This window comes from Pinus tabuliformis, chromosome 8, assembly GCF_031772625.1.
Source record: "Pinus tabuliformis cultivar Carrire ecotype Pingquan chromosome 8, CPIR1, whole genome shotgun sequence".
In the NCBI taxonomy this organism is placed as follows: domain Eukaryota; kingdom Viridiplantae; phylum Streptophyta; class Pinopsida; order Pinales; family Pinaceae; genus Pinus; species Pinus tabuliformis.
The window spans coordinates 2,022,271,580-2,022,290,962 of record NC_142294.1 but is presented as its reverse complement, the minus strand read 5'-3'; positions in this window follow the sequence as shown (position 1 = coordinate 2,022,290,962).

Below are 19,383 nucleotides of genomic sequence, written 5' to 3'. Positions count from 1 at the left end.
TCGCCCCTTTTCATCCATGTTGATCTTGTTGTTTTCCTCCCTATTATCAAATTCTATGTTTTTTATTTACTGCCAGCTTGCTGCTCTATTTTTCCCAGAGGCCCAAACACTACAATAACTGCTTTACCTTTTTACAACCATGCCTTTTTCCCTTCATTTCTTATTGCTCTAATTTTCTCCACTTTATCCCTTCTCTCCTCTTGTTGTATGCTGCTTAAATCTTCATCTAAGAAGAAGTGTGAGCCTTTCAAGAGGTTCTTTTTGCCCAAGAGCTGGTGTTTGTCTTGCACGCTTTCCATGGTGACTTTTATGGGTTGATGTCTCCCTTCACATATCTTCCGCACCCTCCTTTCTTGGAAACTTTTCCCTTTCCAATGTAGTTTCTCTTTCAAAAAGTCTCTTGTCAAATTGAGAGTACTTTCATTCTTTCCATAATATCTTATTCCTCTGATAATAAAGTTTGTTTCCTTGTCCTTTCTTTCTTTGTTCTCTCTTTCCTGTGCTTGTGTTCTCTTTCCTGTGCTCTACGAGCACTTGCATCTTCTTCTTCTTCCTCTGTCCTTTTGCATCCATTAGCATCTTTAGCTCTAACTTTGATTTCTTTTGGACTGTCTTTCCTATTGTTATTTTTTTCCTTCTCTTTTGAAGGATCTGTTTGCCGAGATACTTGTATATCTACCTGAGTTGCTTTAGAAATGATCACATCCTTGTTTGTTGCTATTTATTCTTTCATGGTTTTCCACGTTGTCTTCATGCTTTTCCATTCTTGTTTTCTTGTCTCTAGAGCCTCTTGTAACATTGTTACATGTTCTTCTAAAATTATATTAACTTCAATTAAACATTTATTTGCAACTATGATCTATGAAATTTTGTAGTCCCTTTCCTGTTATTTGGCTCCAACCTTATCTTGGTCTTCATCAGTTCTTGGATATAGAAATCCGATGATCAAGTAAGAGGTATAGATGTGGGACTGTAAATGGTGGACTTTTATTTATTTTTGCTGCTCTTATTTATTTTATTTCTCTAGAACTATTTTCTTCTTGTTTATTCCTATTTAAGATGAGCAAGCCTATGCCTTAAAATGCCCCGATATTACTTTGCATTTACCCAAATCCACTTTCCTGTTTTTTCTATTAAAGCAATTTTGACTTGACCCAAATGATTTGTTTCCTCAAAAGCTAAGATTTTCTTACCATTTTTAACATTTACTATTGATTTTCTTTCCTTTTTAAGATGTAACAAAATGTAGATACTTGTTTGAAAACAAGTCGCAAGGACTCTTTAATAGATGAATAAAGAAAACCACGAGACTACTGCCCTTGAAATTTTGAAATATGTGATAGGTTGTGTGAGTATCAATGTGTACTCTAGTGCAATAGCTCTACTCTTTGTCTATGGTACACCAAGACTAGGTAGTGGGCGAGCCCAATTGCCATCCCTATAGGTTATTTAATACACTTACACCATGTATGTATGGGACACTGACGCGACAGCTGCATGGACTCCCAATAGTTTTCCCGGTCGCTCCCTTCGAACTCATCACATGGTGGATATGATAGTACACCATACACATTCAATGCAACCTTTATATTCATTCAATGCAACCTTGGTGACCAAAATTTCAAAATTCAAATGTTATTTCCGCACCCAAGGTACCCATGAAATTTCTGAAACGAAGTGAAATGAACACACCACAGAGATTTCGAATATCTACATGGGTCTATCATCGCATCATGGTCTTCCAATGCTCTTCGGGTACTGGTTCCGCCATACAAGAGGTCGAGAGTTGGAGGTGCCACTCTCTCTGGTTTCCCGGATTGGATCATCCATTGACCACATAAAGAAAGGATTATTTGTGCACTCTTATATAAATGCATCTTCTGAATACGGAGTGATCTCGCCGATTCGCAACATCTGAGGAGCTTGCTTATATCGTCTTTCGTGCATCTGCAGAGGAAAATAATAGCACAACAGAGAAATCTTCAGGGACATAGAAGACTTCGGAGGCTTGAGAATCAAATAATTTCTCCTCAGATCCAGCGTTATAAATTTCGCAGGAATTTCTACTTAAAATATCAATTTCAGGCCTGTGAGATTATTTACTTGGAAGACAAGAGATCTACTGGTTCAACGCTTTGGACTATTTGGAGGTTGTTGTCGCGTAGATTGACACGACAACGCTCAGACCGGGGGCTGTCACTCTGATCCCCGATCCCTCCGTTTAAGCCTGTCTCCTACGGCTAAGGGGGGTAGTCCCTGTGAGATGATGACACCAACTGTCGACCAGTTGATTGGGAGACACGAGATACGATATAAAAAGGACTCGATGGATTTGATTAATTGAGCAGACCAGTGCCTTACGAGATTGTTATTACAATGATTACTTGTTAAATGATATAGAAACATCAATCGCAAACAGCAATCATTTGTCATCAGCTAAATCATATGATCAAAACGATATCCGGCAACTGAAAAACTTCGAAAAGATGAATGCTTAAAACCACCACGAGAATCGTAAACCATTAACCAGATATCAACTTCGCATCTCGACTTGAAAACTCAGATCTCAGCGTGAAAGATAATAATTCCCGAAAAATAATTGGATCTGACAAAGAATTTTTATTTTTTATTTATTATTATTATTATTATTATTATTTTTTTTTTTTTTGGACCCTAAAGTCTTCTTTTATTAACCAGAAACAGATTTACAAGAGAGCTTCTTCAGTATCAGACTCACAGATCCAATGAATTGAAATGACCACTTAAGACCCTATATAAAGGAAATGATCCCAACGGCTAGTTCGAATGATCCATGTAGAAATGATCTCGACCGTTGATGAGGATCAAGACATCTCTTGATCTCATCCGTCGATTTATTCACTTAAAATATTATTATTTTTAAAATTTTAAAATTTTTTATTATTTTTTATTTATTTCATTTTTAAATTTTTTTTTATTATTTATTATTTTTTTTTATTATTATTATTTTAAATTTTTTAAATTTCTTAATTTTTTATTATTTATTATTTTATTTCATTTTTTAAATGGATCATCGAACTAAGCCTTTAGAAACATCACCTAGGACCTAGGACTTAGGACTCACGAGGGGATTTAAAACATTTTCAACCCTCAAGATACATTTCATGATGACTTTTTACAATTTACATCTCAAGGGGACAAACCCACTTAATACAGACCCTCATAAATCACCCAGTTCTGCGACACAACTATAATCTAGCAGATTAACACACTAGGATTCTCCTAAAGTTCTAATGACAAAATCCATCCCGGCTTTGGGGTCAGGTTTGAAAGAAAACTCCGCCGATCCATGGATCGGTGAGACGAAAAACCTTCCGGGACATAGATTATCATAGAAAGTTAGGTCCACCTAGGCAATTTTACATACATGACTCTGATCTGCTTAGATTATTTACAATTCATACATGCAGACTGGGTTTACAATTGAAATGATCAAGCTACTGATGACTGCTGGATGGCACGGACACGCTGATCAGGTGCTGCCCCTTTTTGCCAAGAAAAGGGTGGTGTACTGCATGGGTAGTTGACCGGTACTGGTCAACAGAGGTCAGAGATTAATTTTGGATGACATTTTTCAGGTCTTGAGTTTGAAACTTTTTGGGTCAATTTAAAGGTCAGAAAAGATGTGAGAGAATTGTTTCAAAATGTGCCACATAACCTCCCGGCCCTTCCCAGACGGCCCAATTCGCGCCAAGAGAGGGAAACAATGGCTGGACATGAAAGTATTCTGCATGAAGTTGAATGCTTATGGATTTAGCGAAACTGTAAAGATTCCTGAATCTTTAACCCTACATTTCTTATCGCGCAGCAATGCTGTGGCCTTGGAGATCAACGAGCGCGGATTGCATTTGTCTTCTAGCGCATTTATCATGCTCCAGCGGAACCGAGTCGAAGAAAAATCGGAAGGAGAATTCATATATTTCGGCACAGGAATCATTCAGACGAGCGATAACCTCTGTTTTGAAGTGTATCTTTGGAACACTGGAGAAAAAACTGGAATTTGGTGAAGGTCTCATGCCTGAAACGACATGTACCATGGGTGCCACAGCCGGCTGGATTATTCGTCAAAATTGTCCTCGGACGCCATGTCCATCCTGACTGTAGATGTATACATCTCGGGTCAGATCTCTGGCTCCCCGATGATTTTAACTCAGACTCTGGAACTCCTTCCCAGAAGGAAACACGTCCACCATTGCATTTTGGAGGTTATTCCGGAGGGAAATGAGACTGAAGAAAGTTGCTCTGATTTCAGTGATACAAATCATGAATATGATGATTCTGAAAGTAGTTTCGTTGTGTCGAATAGTGGTTGTGACTGTGACTTTGATTGGGAGTCGAGAACAGAAGAACAGGAGGAGCTGGATGATTCTTGGATCGACTCTGGATTAAGGTTTGGTATTGGCATTGGTCTTGGGATGTGTCTTGGTGTGGGATTTTTAGTGAGGACTTACCAAGGAACTTCCAGGAATCTCAGGAAGCAAATTCTATGTAGATAAATTTTGCACAGTTTCGCTAAATCCAGGATAACTTGTTTGGACAAAATCGGAAGGCATTAACTCATAAATCGTCTCACCACAAAATCTACCCGTTTATTTTCATTTTCATAATATTTTTTGTATTGATTTATTTATTATTATTATTTGTATTCATTTATTTATTATTATTATAGTTGGGGTTAATTTACATATTAGTTGGAAGAAGATTGATTGCTCAAAATAAGCGTTTGATAAAACCATTGCTATTATTTTTTCTTCTCTCATATACAATTGGATTTTTTAAGAACTTGATTTTATTGTTTTATTTATAATTTTTTATTATTATATAATTATTTTAAATTTTAATATATTCTAAAGATAATTTTTTAATAAGTCTTTTAAAGATTCATTTAATTATATTTAATGAATGATTTACCACATATAAAATATTTAGTTTTTTTATTACTAAATATTTAACTTAATTAATGTTTCGCTAAAAAGCAAGTTCTCAATTCTATTTACTATTTCTTATTTTAATCACCTCAATGCTAATATAAAATGGTAAATTTAATTACCAATTGTAAAATACCATTTTAAATTATTCTTTTTAATTTGTTGCTTTTTAAATTTCATTTGCCCCAAGTTTATATACAAGTACTTAAAAGATCATGCACCATTACATTACCTTTTGAGGCATGAGTTTGACTAGCCTACACTTATTATAGTTATATTACACTTTTTATTTAAAGTTGGTTTATAACTTCACTTTCACCAAAAAGTTACAAATTATTAATACAATAAGTTTTATTCAATTTGGTTCATTCAATAATAGGCACATTCAAGGGTGGCTTTTAAAACGACGTAATAATACTTTAACACTTGGTTAATATTTCAATTTAGTCGACACAAAACAAAGCAAGGAACTACAACATTTAATATTTTTAAACCATCCATAACATGTATTGGTAACATCCAAGGAATTTTCCTTAAACTTTATTAGATGAAGAAGGCTATAATGTACAATAAAGGAGAATAGCCAATGACTTGTAACTCATTTATAAACTACAATTGCAAATGTACACTAGCATACAAAAACTATTAATCCAACCCCTTAAGAAATCATTGGCCTGCCTCCTTCAAGTGTTGTCTTCTTCTTCTCACTTAGCCATTGCAATTCATCATATTATTCCTAACCATGAATTTAGCACAAGTATGGAGTTCCTTCACAATAAATCTTGTGGATAATCTCTTTTTGTTATGTCGTAGCATTTTGGGGTGTCCTCATTTTATGTGGGACTTGTCATGCACTTGCAAGCCCTTTCATTATAAGATGGGCCAAGATGCCCACATAGCCAACTTGCTTCTCTTAATGACTTGTATGTTGGCCATCCATGTTAAACAAGTGAACCCAAGTCATCTTAACTGCACCCATTCAAACCATCCAAATATTCTCAAATCGACTAAATCTATCCATTTAACTCATCTTAGTCCATCGTTCAACTTGTCTTAGTCAACCCAAATGTCCCAACTCTATTCGATCTGTTTGAGTCCATATGACTACACCCAAACCAACTAAGTTCATCATATTATACCTAGATCCACATGAGTCTATTTGTTTGCGCCTAAGCGAACCTAGCAATGCATCCAAGTGCATATTAGTGTATGTGCACTTAATAATTGTGTCTCTAGTGGACATGCACCCAATTAGTGTGTCCCATGATTACAATACATGAATACTTGTTCCTAAAGGCACTCTATCATCCATTGTGTTGAAATATGTAACTAGGTTGAGTCTTCTGATGATAAATGTAATCATGATTTTATGTATTTGATATAAAGTGAAAAAATAAATTTGTAATTGTCATTCTTGAGGCATAGGTTTCATGCTTAAGGGAAAATTATTTTATAGGTCAAGCACTCATTGAGTGCTTCTAGGGCTTGTCTTTGAGTCAACAAGTGATAAGAGTCATTGTCATGTATAGAAGACCCTTTTGGGCATGTTACATATTGTAAAGAAAATTTTATTTGAGTCAAATTAGAGTCAAAGATCCTCCAAGACCTTGTCACGGTGCCTCAAGCAAGTCATCCTTCTTGAAATATCAAGTTGGCCTTAAGGAAGCAATTCATACCCTTGGAAATCCTATATATAGGAAGGAACTTGACCTCATCTGGACACACAAAAAGAAAGTTCGATCTCCTCAAGAAGAAGCTAGAAAATGACAAAAATCAAAGATAAGAAGAAGAAAAGAAAGATCAATTTTTTTGGATCTCTCTCTATCTCTCACTCTTGTGTTAGGGTTTCTAATGTTGTTGGGTAGGTCGAAGTGTTGGAAATTTGTTGGGCAAGTTGAAGTGCTAGAAATTTGTTGGGCAAGTTGAAGTGGTGGAAAGTTGTTGGGCAAGTCAAAATTGCTAGAAAGTTGTTGGGGTCAAAGTTGTAGAAGAAACTGTTAGGTTGAAGTTGCTAAAGAAACAGTTGGGTCGAATTTGCAGAAGAAATTGTTAGGTTGAAATTGCAGAAGAAATTGTTGGGTCGAAGTTACAGAAGAAACTATTAGGTTGAAGTTGCAGAGGAAATGATTGGGTCAAATTTGCAGAAGAAACTGTAGGGTTGAAGTTGCAGAAGAAACTATTGGGTCAATGTTGCAGAAGAAACTATCGGGGTTGAATTTGTTGAAGAAGTTGTTGGGTTCAAATTTGCTGGAAATAAATCTCATCAAGGAGAAAGGTTGACTTGGCCTTGGAGGGGTCTTTGTCAAGGGTCTTAGGTCTTGGAACCCATCATTTGAAGATTCTATAAGAAGAGAATAATTCTTGTGGGTTTTCCTCTCAAGAGGAGAGGTTTTGGCCCTAGCTAGCAACCTACATTTTGTGTCCTCTTGTCTCTTTGATCTTAATTGTTTGGTAGTTGTTTGATGATAAGAAAAAACAATAATAATCAAGTAAAAAGACAACACAAACAATTATCAAAATAAGAGAAATATTTTAATCTAGTTGCCCTAGATTTCTCAACATTGTATCATAGCTATGGTGACAAGACAAGGAAAGGCAGCTTGAAGCAGGACCATTAAAAGGAATATCAAGAGAGTTCAAAGCATTGAAGAGGACATCAAAACATCAAGAATGGATTAATGACCGAGAAATCCTAGTTGAGTCCCTATCCTATTCTATAACATTACTAAGTCACCACCACCATGTATTTTTACCTCAAAGAAGATTTAATAGAGGGGATTCCCTCTTGTCTTAATTCACAAAGTTTTTTAGTGGTTTTACTCTTGATATTGGGGGTTTGTTGGGGAGAGGTTTTATGTCTCTCCCTTTCATCCCTATTTGAAGGGACCCATTAGTGCACCATCTCATGTGTTAGTGTTAGGCAGTTCCCTTTGACCCCTTCCAGCTCAGTGACTCATCACAAGTCGCCCCTTGACAATAACATGGTGGCACCACCTCCAAAAAGAATTCATATGTCATACATGGTTAGTATAAATTTGTCAGAAATATTTAAGCTTATTAATGACCCAATATCTTATGATATTACTTATTGTACAATGTCATCTAAGATCCCATCAATATTACTTAATCCCAAAGTGGTTTACGTGAAAAGTATAAAATATTAACCTAAAAATGAGACTTCCATGCTTAGTACGCTATGCATTAATCAAGACCATAATATTTACTCAAACTAAATTATTTTCAATGCAATTTATATAGGTATTTTAAGAATTACTAAGTGGGAGAAGATTAACAAGTTGGAAGTTGAAGACTCGGAACATATGGTACAATTTTCAGCAAAAGACTTAACATGGACAGAGATTAATGGGGACCAAGTTGCAGTTATTCCATATTGTCGACTTGATGATTTCATAAGTGGAGAGGAATCAAATGAAAGTGAACCCACTCAATTTCTTCTTAAGTATCATTGAAGTCAAAAAATAGAGGATATCAAACACACCTATTACTCAACATATCTAGAGTATGCTGTGTGAGTCTTTATATGCTTTTTCAAGATACGTATAATTTTTTCAATATGCATAAATATTATATCTAATTTGTAGTAATTTTTTTATGTATAGTTATTGGAGTTCATATGGTCCACAGTCGAAAAGGAGAATTAGAAGTGCATCCTCAGATCTAAAGACAAATTGCAATCGACATGAAAGTATTAAAGTTGGTTGCCAATGTCACTTCTTTGTGCAATGACTTCAAATTCGACCAGATGATGCTGTAATAATATATACTGCATGTAGGCATATTGATAAATCCAATGTTATTTGTCATGGGACAGATGCAATCAGTAGGCCCATGAGATTCAATTATGCACCACATTTAACAAGGGATATGCGATCTAGTGTCCAACATTTCATTAAAAGAGGTTTTAATGTTACAATGATATGGGACAAGTTCATCTCTGATGTGAAGGATGGATCTAGTGAGTTATACACAGGGATATCTCGAGATACATACATGACAAGACAAGATATATTAAACATTTACAATGATACCATAAGGCTAGAGTATGTTAAAGATCAAAGTGATCCAAATAGTGTAGAATGCTGGTATAAGGAACACCCAGAGAGTTTTTTCTTCTACCAAAAACAAGATCTTGTTGAAAATATCCCTTTTATCATAGGCATACAAACAAAGTGGATGTGTTCAATGATGCTGAAATACTCTCACAATAATATTATCTCAATGGATTCAACATTTAGTACAAATAAGTATGGGGTGAGTACATATTTATCCTAAATCTGATTCATTTATTTAACCTCATATTAATGCATGTATCTTATATAAATATAATTATGCACATTTTTTGTAATGCAGTATCAACTTTACACCTTAATGGTTTTCGACGAACATTACAATGGGGTTCCAGTAGCTTGGGTGATATCATCACACAATACTATAGCTGATATTTCTAAATGGATGTTGGCCTTATTTGAAATTGGAAACAAAGAGTGACCAGATTGGCATGTTCTTGCCTTCATAACAGATGATGCTATTGCCGAAATTGAAGCGTTAAGGTGATGTGTTTATTATTTTTATAAGAGGCTTAAAAAATATTGTTAATGTATAATGTCTCTAAAAATTATGTTATTCAAAGTCCTCAATCAAGTGTAAAGTATTATTATGTGTGTGGCATGTTCGTCGTGCATGGTTGAAGAATGTTGGAAACAAGGTCAAAGGAAGGGAAAACCAAATACGCATTTTTCATGGTTTAGGAGAAATCATGCACACGTGTAAAGATGATGAATCTGTGAAAAGGAATTTGAAAACTTATTTGAAGAATCCAGTGAACAAAAAAGGTTTTTGGAATATTTTAGAACTAGTTGGTTAGCCAACAACAAAATATGTAAGCTTCTTATTGGTGGTTTTAATGACTTTATTTTTCATGTCATATATATACTTATTAATACATAACTAATAAATTTATTTCTACAGATATGTGGGCAAAAGCATACATAAATTTTCCACATTCCAATCAAGATACGAACAGTGCAATTGAATATTACCATTGGTATATCAAGGAAAGGTACCTATGTGAGAAGAACAATGCCTGCGATAGAAGGGTTGATTGGTTAATCTATGTTTTGTTGAAAAAGGTTGCATTATATTACAATCATATGCACCGTTTAAAAGAAGCTGGTTTTGTATGACCCAGAAAAATCCAGGAACAGTTGAATTCATCCAAGTGTAGAGCTAAGAAAACACCAAATGAAGATTGTGTGCCTAATGAAAAGAGTAATGATTATTGGGCTCATAGCCAAAGTAAGGATACCCGTGACATTTGGTACAATGTCATATATAAGGGTTCTAATCTACACTTCTGCAATTGCAATTAGGCTCTGAATGGAAATATCTGTAAACATGTATTGAAAGTTGAGATGTTAGTGAGTAACACTATTTTGGGTGAAAATGTACCACCTGGTGTCACTAATCCCACTACAGAAAGGCCTAGAATTTTATTTGATTTGAATGAAACACCTATATTGGGCCTAGAAATCCAAACAGAGCTTTCGCCATGCTTTGATTCTCCTCCCAATCTGAATTATCATAATGAAACAAGCATTGATGATTTAGAGAATTTCTCATATAATGTTGAATCAACCAATGTACGACAAGATAGTGCATTCTCTGAAGATGATGAGATGAAACGTGTTAACTCATCAACTCATGAGAAATTGAGATCCATAATACCTACAAATTTGGAACAGGCATATGCATTGAACAACTTGGTAGACAAAGCATGTCAAGAATACAACAAAATGTTTTTCAATACTATAACTCCATCCAAGATCACTACCAAGAGAAAACATAGTTTCTTGAGTCCAGTAAATAAAAAGAGGCGATGTGGTCGCAAGTCAAAATCAGGGACATATAAACTACAATTTGAAAGGGTTGGACGAGTTCATGCAAGAAAAAAAAAGAATGGATGAACAATTGGAGTTATCTTCTCAAAAACAAAGAAATGTGGACCACGCACCTGAGATAATGCAAGATTCTATTATACCCAATATTGGTATGGAAATTTCATGCTATGCATTGTTTTACATTAAATGCGATATATTATCATGTTCAATACATTTGCATAACTATATGAACTTTTTTTATTGTTACAACTGAGGGACCCACATCTCACAACATTCCAAATTGTCGAATTCGTTTATTTGATGAACATGCTATTGAAAAAAGATCTAGCATTGGGAACACTGCTTCAGCCATTAACATCCCAATATCCTCCCCAAGGGTGCTTCCCCCTATTGTACAACCAATTAGGATGTATCATCGCCCACACCCACCACCTTTTTCCTTCATAAATTCTTCCATGCCTATAACCACCTCTGTAATACCTTCCCAATGCTCACCCCTACCCTTTAGTCATCCACCATTCTCATTTTTTCAATCATCCACCCTTAACATTCCAATTCCCCCCCCACCCCCCCAATGTTAATCCCTCGGCCTAAAGTAATTCCCACTATCATACAACCAGTGGGGGTGTATTGTCGCCCACACCCACTACCTTTTCCCTATTTCACTTCCACCATGCCTTTATCCAACACCCCTAAACCATGCCTATATCCGTCACCAAGTGCTCCACCATCTACCCAGGAAGGGCTGTCTTCTCCATTGCCTCAGATCCTCATGGTGAGAATGAGTATTTGATCAAAATATCATCATGAATTAATGAAATTGATTCTATGCCTTTCAATTTTTACAACTAATTGATTATTGTAATTTTTACAGAGATATCAATTTGGAAATCCACCTGAGAGTGCCAAGAGGGACGAGGGTGACGTATAGACCCATACTTTAGATCGATGATGATGTTGTTTTTCCATTATGTCATTTATGGGCATGAGATTCCATTATCTATGTTGGAAATGAAGTTCTATTTTGTAAAAAAGAAAAATGTATAGTTGGACCAATTTTGAATAAAAATACATAAATTTAGACTTGTGTTTATGACAACATCTTCATTGAATTTTAAATCCTTATGTGGATGCGATGTTATATTCTACCAATGTTACATTACTTTTGATGAATGTAGTTGTAATGGATTTTGCTTTTATTATTTACAAATTATAAAGTTTACAAGTTAAGTTACTTTTATATTTATATCTTATTTGATGTTGCATGCCTGGATGAACATATCATTACCATGGATCGACCGCTTGTTTTAATAAATTAGGAGAAGACATGAAATATAGGGCACAAAATGTATGTATAGAGGCTAGAGTTCTGCACAGCTTCCGCATATGCGCATATCTTCTGTAAATGCACAATTTTTTCCCGTATATGTGTTTTTTTGTTTTTTGTTTTTTTTTCGTATATGTGCATATACGAAAAATATGCAAATATACAAAAAATATGCAGATATACAAAAGTTTCACATATAAAAAGGATATAGGCATATACGGAAAATGTGCAAATATACAAAAGTTATGCGTATTTACGGAAGATTTGAACATATATAGAAGATATGTGTATTTACGAAAGAAGCATAAATTTTATATACGGAGGTAGCACAACTTTATATATGTGCATATTTTGTATCGCATATCTTCCATATGTTCACAACTTATATGTAAGTGCATATCTTCCGTATATGCACATAAACAGAAGATCCACATATATATGGAGGTTAAAGTTGAGTATATAAGAAGGTTGAAGTTATTCCCAACTTTTGTATATGTGCATATATGGAAGCTACGTATATATGGAAGTTGTGCATATCTTCTGTATATGCACAACTTCTGTATATGCGTATATCCTCTTTATATGTGAAACTTCCGTATATGAACATATACAAAATCCAAGTATATAAAGAAGCTGTGCACAACTTCTATAATATGCATACATAACAGTTCATATCTATGCTCAAATTCTCTACCTACACATATCTTTCGTATATACGCATATTCAGAAGATATGTACATATACTTGAAATGTATATATGAAAGCTACACATATACGGAAGATATGTGCATATATCATGTGCATGTGCAACTTCTGTATATACGCATGTCCTCCATATAGGCATATCTCACAGCCTCCATATGCGCATATCTTATGTGCCTATACTGAAAAAGTGCATATATGGAAGACATACACATATATGGAGGCTAGAGTTCTGCACAACTTCTGTATATGTGCATATCTTCCGTATATGCACATTTTTTTTATTTTTTATTTTTTATTTTATTTTATTTTTTTCCGTATATGTGTGTATCTTTTGTAAATGTGCATACCTTCTCTACAATGCACAACCTCTGTATATGCGTATACACAAAAGTTGTGCGCATATGGAAAATATGCATATATATTGGAGTTGTGTATATATGAAGGTTGCAGTTGTACATGTGTATGTGCATATACGAAAAATATGCGCATATACAAAAGCTTCACATATACGAAAGATATATGCATATACGGAAGTTGCGCATATATGGAAGATGTGCACATATACAGAAGTTATGCGTATTTATGGAAGATTTGAACATATATAGAAGATATGTGTATTTACGAAAGAAGCATAAATTTTATATACGGAGGTAGCACAACTTTATATATGTGCATATTTCATATCACATATCTTCCGTATGTGCACAACTTATATGTATGTGCATATCTTCCGTATATGCACATAAACAGAAGATCCACATATATATGGAGGTTAAAGTTGAGTATATAAGAAGGTTGAAGTTATTCTCAACTTTTGTATATGCGCATATATGGAAGCTACATATATACGGAAGTTGTGCATATCTTCTGTATATGCACAACTTTTGTATATGCGTATATCCTCTATATATGTGAAACTTCCATATATGCACATATACAAAAGCTAAGTATATAAAGAAGTTGTACAAAAATTCCATAATATGCATACACAACAATCCATATATATGCTCAACTTCTCTACCTGCACATATCTTCCGTATATGCATAACTTTTATATGTGTGCATATTCTCTCTATATGTGTATCTTACGTATATTCACATATCTTCTGTATATACACATATTCAGAAGATATGCAAATATATTTGAAACGTATATATGAAAGCTACACATATACAGAAGATATGTGCATATATCATGTGCATGTGCAACTTCTGTATATACACATATCTTCCATATAGGCATATCTGACAACCTCCATATGCGCATATCTTCCGTATATGCACATTTTTTTTCCGTATATGCAAATATTTTTTCTTCGTATATGTGCGTATCTTTTGTATATGTGCATACATTCGCTACAGTGCACAAACTCTATATATGTGTATACACAGAGGTTGTGCGCATATGGAAAATACACATATATATTGGAGTTGTGTATATATGAAGGTTGCAGTTGTACATGTGTATGTGCATATAAAAAAATATGTGCATATACAAAAGCTTCACATATACGAAAGATAAACATATATACGGAAGTTGCACATATACGGAAGATGTGCACATATACAGAAGTTATGCGTATTTACAGAAGATTTGAACATATATAGAAGATATGTGTATTTACGAAAGAAGCGTAAATTTTATATACCGAGGTAGCACAACTTTATATATGTGCATATTTCGTATCACATATCTTCCGTATGTGCATATCTTCCGTATATGCACATAAACAGAAGATCCACATATATATGGAGGTTAAAGTTGAGTATATAAGAAGGCTGAAGTTATTCTCAACTTTTGTATTTGAGCATATATGGAAGCTACGTATATACGGAAGTTGTGCATATCTTCTATATATGCATATATCCTCTATATATGTGAAACTTCCATATATGCACATACACAAAAGCTAAGTATATAAAGAAGTTGTGCAAAACTTCCATAATATGCATACACAACAGTCCATATATATGCTCAAATTCTCTACCTGCACATATCTTCTGTATATGCAGAACTTTTATATGTGTGCATATTCTCTCTATATGTGTATCTTACGTATATTCACATATCTTCCATATATATGAATATTCAAAAGATATGCACATATACTTAAAAGGTATATATGAAAGCTACACATATACGGAAGATATGTGCATATATCATGTGCATATTCAACTTCCATATATACGCATATCCTCCATATAGGCATATCTGAAAGCCTCCATATGTGCATATCTTATGTGCCTATACTGAAGAAGTGCATATACGGAAGACATGCACATATATGGAGGCTAGAGTTCTACACAACTTCTGTATATGCGCATATCTTCCGTATATGCGCATTTTTTTTCTTCTTCTGTATATGCAATTATTTTTTTATTTATTTTTTCCGTATATGTGCGTATCTTTTGTAAATGTGCATACCTTCTCTACAGTGCACAACCTCTGTATATGCGTATACACAGAAGTTGTGCGCATATGGAAAATACGCATATATATTGAAGTTGTGTATATATGAAGGTTGCAATTGTACATGTGTATGTGCATATACAAAAAATATGTGCATATACAAAAGCTTCACATATAGGAAAGATATATGCATATACGGAAGTTGCGCATATACGAAAGATGTGCACATATACAGAAGTTATGCGTATTTACAGAAGATTTGAACATATATAGAAGATATGTGTATTTACGAAAGAAGCATAAATTTTATATACGGAGGTAGCACAACTTTATATATGTGCATATTTCGTATCGCATATCTTCCGTATGTGCACAACTTATATGTATGTGCATATCTTCCGTATATGCACATAAACAAAAGATCCACATATATATGGAGGTTAAAGTTGAGTATATAAGAAGGTTGAAGTTATTCTCAACTTTTTTATATGCGCATATATGGAAGCTACGTATATATGGAAGTTGTACATATCTTCTGTATATGCACAACTTCTGTATATGTGTATATCCCTGAAACTTCCATATATGCACATATACAAAAGCTAAGTATATAAAGAAGTTGTGCAAAACTTCCATAATATGCATACAAAACAGTCCATATATATGCTCAACTTCTCTACCAGCACATATCTTCCATATATGCAGAACTTTTATATGTTTGCATATTCTCTCTATATGTGTATCTTACATATATTCACATATCTTCCATATATATGCATATTCAGAAGATATGCATATATACTTGAAACGTATATATGAAAGCTATACATATATGGAAGATATGTGCATATATCATGTGCATGTGCAACTTCCGTATATACGCATATCCTCCATATAGGCATATCTCACAGCCTCCATATGCACATATCTTATGTGCCTATACTGAAGAAGTGCATATATAGAAGACATGCACATATATGGAGGCTAGAGTTCTGCACAACTTCTGTATATGCGCATATCTTCCGTATATGCACATTTTTTTTATTTTTTATTTTATTCTTTTTATTTTTTCGTATATGCAATTTATATTTATATTTATTTATTTTTGTTTTTTTTCGTATATGTGCGTATCTTTTGTAAATGTGCATACCTTCTATACAATGCACAACCTCTGCATATGCGTATACACAAAATTTGTGCGCATATGGGAAATATGCATATATATATTGGAGTTGTGTATATATGAATGTTGCAATTGTATATGTGTATGTGCATATACAAAAAATATGCACATATACAAAAGCTTCACATATACGAAAGATATACGCATATACGGAAGTTGTGCATATATCAGAAGGTTCACCAATATAGTTTGTGGAATTCATAGGATAATGGTATGATGGCATAAGAGATGAAGCAAATCAAGGAGTTGAAGCTCTTTTCAATTAAGGGAGCTGTTGAAATAATCATAGATAACCTAAAGGTAAAACAGGTATGTATGCTTGTATTTTGAGAAGCATGATCAAAGGAAAGGAATCTCCTCCCATGAAAGTCGATGCCGTAAGGCATGTGTCGCACTAGATGAAATCAACATAATATGTCCTCATATGGAATATCAGGTGGTTGACAGCAACTAGAGGAACTTTGATTGGAAGTTCCTAGGAATGTCATGTGTGAAGAAAGAAATGAAGAGAGAATAGACTATGAAACCATGTAAGAAGGCAGCCAACACATTCCAAGAAGTGAAAGATTTGACTATGAAACATGAGACTGTGGGTTATGGCCCACCTATACAAATCGGAAGCCTTTACATTGTGGGTTTAAACAAAAAAACCCAACCAATCATCGAACAATGGAATAACACCGAACCTGCCAACGAACGTCGGTCCCACCTGAATGCACAAAGTCAGACTCCAAAAAAAATAAACTCGCATCCATACACTTCTCGAGTCCCCTCCTTTCGCAGAAATCTTATCAGATTAAATTTCCACCATCTTCTTACCTTTAATCCGACAGTTGATGTCTCCCCTGATCATCGCACATCGCAATCGCAATTTCTCCCAGCTAGGGTTCATTCACTCATGAATGATGTGATGTGATATTAATCCAACGGTCTGTGACCCTTCAACTAGCACGCGGATTACCAAACAACTCAACCCACATAGTTGACTGTGACGTAGGCGTTGAAATTGAGATCAACAGCTGTGATTGAGTGCGGGATTTCAGCCATGATCCAACTATTTGGACACTCCTATCCCTGGCGGTCTATTCCTTTGCCATTCTTCTTTCGCCTAAACGATCCTTATAACTCCCTCTGCGCTTGTTCGCTTATGATGGAATTCACTTTTCCACCTAGATTAACTCTGCCACACTTTGTTTAAACACTCACGACACTCATACAATAGTTAACGAGTTTTATCGTTGGATCGCCATCGATCCTTACAGTGATTGATGGTCGATCAATGAACCAATAACATGGGAATTAACTCAATAGCACATAAACACACAGACATACGAATTCCACATAACACACAGTTTATATTATACACAGTATAATTACAGTCTAAGGCATTTCAGCCTTAGTCACAAATTCTCCTCTCGACTACATTGAATCCACACTCTATTTACACAAATGTTTCCTGGCCCCCTCTATCTCTTCTCACACACACAGACTCTTTATAGAGAAATTACAAATTCGTGGATCATCTCAGATCCACGATTTCCTCTCACAAATCACCTAAATCTCTCAACACACATACATGGAAGATAATTACATTAAATTAAGTCTTCTCGAGACTTATCAATTCCATCAAATTAGCTTGTTTTTAACATAATTTTTCTCTCAGTTCACATGATTGTCCATGTCTCCTCCTCCATAGCTTTGACTTTGACTTTTGATTAAGGGTGGTCGGATTCTCTTGCATTAGTTTGAAAGAGCTAAAGTGCAAGATAAATGACATAAGCAAACAATTATAGTTGTTTAGCCCATATTAAAAAATTACAAGAAAAATGACGCAACCGTCTAACTAACAAGACATATATAAAATTATTTCTTCAACTAAGAATATCATCTGGTACTTAGAAGATTCCTAGACAATGAAAATTAAGATTATTTGAGATGAATATATTTCTTGCCTGAATTTCTATACTGAACTCCGACTATCTAATCACTCCTTCTTTTGGTAACTTGAGCTTAATGCACATCATCGTCGTGTATCTGTAGTTAATGGTCATCCTTCCTATAACTTGGACAAAGAAGAGGCAATATCTCAAAGTAACTAGGTAGTTGAATACACTTAAAATATAGACTAACTTCTATATATGTTCATCTTTTGTATATGTGCATAAACCGTATATGCGCAACTTCCATATATGCACATATCTTCCGTATATGCGTAACTTTCTTATATGTGTATATATTTTGTATATGCACATCTTTTATATATGTGCATCTACCGTATATGTGTAAATTCCATATACAGAAATTGCGCATATACGGAAATTGTGCATATACAGAAGATATGCACATATCTTCTGTATATGCACATATACGAATGTTGTGTATATACAGAAAAATTACTTGAACATCATGTATGAAATTAGTTGAATCACATATCCTTCTGTACTCTTTGTGCAATAACTCACTTTCAGTGCTACTTTGAGCATTAAGTCGCTTTCAGTGCTAGGGGCATTACTAAGAACATATGGTAAGAGAGGCCTATCTGAACTTACCACGGTTAGGGTTTTTTATGTTTATGATTTCTCATTGTTTCTTCATGGTCAAAAGGCCTTTGAACCTCATTATAACACAATTTAGGAAAGTGCATAGTTTCCACATCTCTTCTCAAAGATAAGCTACCACCATTTGAGCTAGCTTGTTTCATTCTGCATGCATATAGTTTCAACATTTTCCATTTATTAATTGAAGTTGAATTTCACTGTGTCTCTATGTTTTGGATTTAAATATGTATTTTCATTTTGTTCCCTTCATAAATTTGTATCATTCTTGGTGGTGGAAGGGACTATTTCATTTTTATTTAGGGACAAATGATGGTG